The sequence below is a fragment of the Jatropha curcas genome, chromosome 4 (assembly GCF_041381405.1).
Source record: "Jatropha curcas cultivar XTBG-Jc1 chromosome 4, XTBG_Jcur_1.0, whole genome shotgun sequence".
NCBI classification, from domain to species: Eukaryota; Viridiplantae; Streptophyta; class Magnoliopsida; order Malpighiales; family Euphorbiaceae; genus Jatropha; species Jatropha curcas.
The window spans coordinates 21,529,529-21,534,692 of NC_143154.1; the positions used below are offsets into that span (position 1 = coordinate 21,529,529).

Here is a 5,164-nt window from a genome sequence, read left to right on the forward strand (position 1 = left end):
TCCAATAGCTAGGTAAGGTTGATCTACAATGTCAAACTGAGCTAGTCCTATAGCTAATGCCGTAACCATGCCACTGATCGCTATCATCGCCCTGTTATCAAGGATGGTACTCACAATATGCTCATAAATAAAGGGTTCCATATTAATTTGCTACCTATGCATGAAACAATAGAGGATAAAAAGATCTGTCTTGGATACGGCTCCTGGGCTTTTTCCTCTAGCTAATACTATGCCCCAGCAGTCTATGCAAAATCCTAAGACTGAATCTATCAATATAAGAGGATTTTGCTTCTTCATTTTTATACATCGGGGCCCTGAAAGTCAAAGCTTGCCAAATTTCTCCAGTATTAAAATCCGATAGAACCATGTATGGCTCATTATGTGCTTTAGGTAGTCCTAATAATTCAATAAGTTTTCTTGAGCAAATTTTCCAATCTTTTCCTAAAATTCTAAACACAAAATAAAAAGAGCTAAGGAATTCCAAAGTCAATTCCTGATAAGTTGGGTAGCTCTGTAATAAAAATCTTTTCCATCCCCTACTTTCAAATAATGCAATCACAAGCTCAAGTAGATTAATTTTCCTCAAATCATTCATGTCAACATATCTAGATGGTACGACATGTCTCTTCATCAAAGAAGCATAAAATTATTTTTGCCTTTCATTTTTAAATTGTACCTAGCTATCAATGGCAGACGGTATCGGAAGCGATTGTGAAGCTATAGCCTCTCCTTTACGCTTCGATGAGGACAGTGGAGTCACCATATTTGTATCCATTGCTGCCGCTTTTTTAGATTTTCTTTATCGTTCCTTGCGACTGTGGCTGGAGTGCAATATTTTTTGTCTTCGCCGTCATTTTAGTTCAAGGAAAGATTCTTTTGATTTTAATTGTTCAAGCAACACATAGAAGCACAAAACATATGTTTTTAGTCTTACTACATGAAGAAAATTGAAAGAAAAATAAGAATTAAAAACTAAAATTGCCTAGTGCGACGGAGAGGCATTTGAGAAAGAGAAGGGGACCAATCGATCCTAGAAAGGGCTTCGGTGGTGTTTTGGCGGAGAGAGAGAGAGAGAGAGAGTGAGAGGGCAGCAAAGAGAGAGGCAGCAATGGTTTGGGGCTATGGCTTGGCGAGTTTAGTGATGGCGGATCGCCCATGGCGTGGTCGGTTTCCCTTTTTTCTTTTCATGTTTTGAGAGAGCGGAAGACATAGAGAGAGAGAGAGAGAGAGAGAGCATGCAAAAAGTGATTTATGTGTTTACTCTATTTTATTTAGTTGACACGTTTGTAAACTAACATATTATTGACAAATAATTAATTCTGAGGATTATCTCTGTAAAGCCTATTTAATTTCGTGATCTCATGTGATAACACGTGTGTGACGAGTAAGCGAGAACATAAGTTGAAAAAACGGAGATGCATTTGGACGAGAGCCTATTTCGATTGGGTGGGTTGTAGGCGAGCACTTCCTTTTCTTTGCTCGTGCAAGCGGTCGCCTATGTGGTGACCTTTATCCACTAGGGGATGGCATGATTCTCTCCTTCGCTGGCTTAGTTGAGAGCCTTGTAAGTCTTTGTTCTTCACCTTAGGCGACAGCTTAAGAAATTGAGTTTCCTTATTTTAGTGTTTATAGCTTTGGCTGGTGGAGTTGAGCCAGGCAACACATTGTACACGCCAAGGACATTGTCAAATTTTTTTATTTCCTTTCTAAAACAATGACGTGTTACGGTGGGATTAACCAGTGAATGAACGCACTTTAACTTTGCTTTTAGAGTGGACGGGGTTCATGCTCCGTACTAACACTACCGGAATCCATCTACCAATTCGTCTAAATATTAAAATATTATAATTTTAAGTATTTTATTTTTTCAGTCTAAAGCTTAATTACTATTTCCAACAAATTGTTGCTATGTTTCAATTATTCATCGTATATCCAGTGCTTTTAAAAATATCATATCAAAGATAAGACATATATAAAAAGAAAGATATGGTTGCTTCTAAACTATTATTCAGGTTATATATATAAATAACTATTTTTATATTCACATTATATATATTAACTTTATTGTACTCTTTATAATCAAGATTTACATTGGGGCTGCACGTGGAGTCAGGTTGATTGATTTAAGTATTTGACTCGTATGTGCGAGTCAATGATTTTTTTGACCCAATTCAATCTATTAAATTTGTGAATCCGCAGATTATGAATGGATTGGATTGAATATCGGGTTCAACGTAAACTCATAGGTCAAATAAATGATAATTGATAAAATTATTTTAAATAAAATACAACTCTTTAAGAGGATTAGTAAAAAAAAATAGATATACTTAAAATCTTAATTATACAATAATTTTCACAAACTATAAATATATTTTAACGACAATATTAAAATTAAATTTCTTAACATGTTCATTATAATCATCATCATAATCATAATCAACAATGAAAAATTAAAATTTCCTAATAAAAATGATGACCAATAAAATTAAAAATACTTAGTACCATAATTATATAATATGTTAAATTTAAACTACAATATACTCTAAAAGCAAAGGTAATATCTACTAAATATGTAAATAATATAGTATATATATTCAAAATTGCAAATCAAGTCAAATCAACTAAATAATTTATAATTTATTTATAGGTTGGGTCGGATCTTTCGTGAATTATAAAATGGTCTGTCTAACCCAACCCATTATATCTTCAAACCCATTTTATATGTGCTACCTTAACTCACATATAAAATAAATACTTCAACATCTTAAATTCATGTAGCTAACATTTTTATGAATTAGATAAACAATTTTATTTTTTTGAATCGAATCCATTTAAATCATATTATTTATATATTGTACACATTTTGATTTAATAATAATTTATCCATGTCATAAACCTCAAATAAAAAAAATATTATATAGCCATACAAAGTATAGAAAACTGCCAAATTATATTATAATTTATAATATGCATATTCAATAATATTAATATTAAACCGTATTAAAAATTAACTCAAAATGTTATCTTTCAATTTGGTTTAATTATAGAAGCGCTGAGAGTTGAGACGTTAAATAGCATCACTTACTTTGACAAAAACGAAAAGCAATGAAGCCCTTCCCACATCGGAAATTAACAATACAATTGGACAGTAAATAATGGAGCTGAAGATGAGCTGTGGTCACGACCTTACTTGAACAGGATCTGTTCTATAGGATCGTACTTCTGTATCCTTTAGCACAAAGGAGACAGGAACCCAACCCTGGTGGATGAATCAAGACCGTGCGATCAGAGCGTGATTAACGGCTTTGTGGGCCTTAGAGTTCATTGTTGCTGTAGAGGATCGTTACCCAGTTAGCCTAGCTGAATGGGACGGTCGCATGGTTGTCTGACAGGTTCCTTTTTTGTGGCCTTTTACGGACTACGTTACGTTTATTTCAAATCCATGTAGCTTATTTATACTTAATTTAATATAATTAATAATTTAAAGATGATAATTACATTGCCAAATGAGAAATTAAAAGTTTTGGCTCTATTTATTAACTAGACTCACGCGCGTTGTGTAGGTCAATAATTCATTTAATAAATAATTAGGTAGATGGTGCTTGGTGCTTATTTCAAACTTTATTATTGCTATTTGGACAAAACTGTTAAAGAAATGTAAAGACTAAATTATAAATTATAAAATTTTAAAATAAGAAAAACAAAGATACCCACAATATCATTAATTTGGTAAAAGATAGAAAATAATTTCAAAAGTAATATACACAAACACAAAAAAAATTGTTAAAAAGGATAAAAATCTTAATCAAATAAAGATACAGAAAATAGAACTGTATCCTTTAATACCTAACAATGGAGATAAAAATTTCCCAACATCTTAATATTTCTCTCCAAATTTTCATACACCTTAAAAATCTAAATATTAGAGCTAGAAAAACATACAAAATAATATATACTATCTCTTAATTCTGCTCATCACCATTTAATTTCTTCAATCCCATAGTCCTGGTGTAGTAGTAAAAGTTAAGGAGAACATAATAAAAGATTAGTAAGTGATTTCAGGATTGCTCCAGTCTACTATTGGATATTGTTCCTCGTACAATCAAAGTCTGCAGGTTTGATATAAATTAGTGATAGTTTCTACCAATATGCGATACTCTTAAACATAAGAAATAGCTTAGTATCAAAGAATAGAATGGTGAATTAATAGGTAAATTTTGATATAGAATTTGAATTTATAATAGGTCAATTCTCATAGAGATATAATGATTTATGAGTTTAAAATTTATAATTTAAAATGTTGTTTTGTTGTCGATTTTTTGTATGGATAAAATTTTATAAAAAAGTAAAAAATGTTATGAAAGTGCATTGAAAAATTAGAAAATTTCTAAAAAAAGAAAAAAAAGAATGCTCAAAAAGTAGAGCGCTACATCATTATTTTTAAAGTATTTTTTACTTCATAATTATATATATATATATATATATATATATATATATATATATATATATATATAGTTTTTTAACCCTTTAAAATACATAGGAAAAAAAAGCATGTGTGGCCTCATATATTCATAAAAGTGGAATTTTTATAAAAATATAAATTTCCTATTACAAAATATTAGAATTTCATCTTTCTCAAATCACTTATTATTAAAATTTCAAAAATTCTTGAAATCCGCGTAATTTGAATGTGAGAATATTTAAGAATATAATAATTAGCTATTTTAACTTATTTCAAGGATGTTCGGTAAAACTAGTTGTTTTGGTAACTGTTAATTATTTTAATAATATTTAGTTAGATGTTAACTTTTTATGCAACACTATCTTAATCTCTAAAATATAGTTTAAATGTTATGTTATTAAACATTAATCAACACGCTAAAAGCCACTTAAAAAGTTGTTACTGAACATAGCCTTGAACTAACTAATAAAGATAGTAGAAAGTCCATTTGCTTGTCTTTTTGGATTGGATGTCATATATTCAATTTTCAAGTAGGCTGGAAATAAATTAAATTGATGTCAAAGTCCCGGTAAGTCATAAGAAGAATGTTCAATTTGCTCCTCAAATTTTGAATGAAACTATAATTTGCCCATATTTGACTCTTTTTTTATACAAAGCACACAGAGCTTAGTACAAACAGTACAAATTAATTATTTTTATCTA

General features: G+C 30.2%; 1 non-coding gene across 1 annotated transcript; it reads left to right on the top strand.

Annotated features, from left to right (window-relative positions):
- Positions 1-3,180: 3,180 nt before the first annotated feature.
- LOC119369356 (small nucleolar RNA U3) lies at positions 3,181-3,395 on the top strand. Its single transcript, XR_005177025.1, has one exon. It is a non-coding gene; the product is annotated as a small nucleolar RNA U3 (small nucleolar RNA).
- The last annotated feature ends 1,769 nt before the right edge of the window (positions 3,396-5,164 follow it).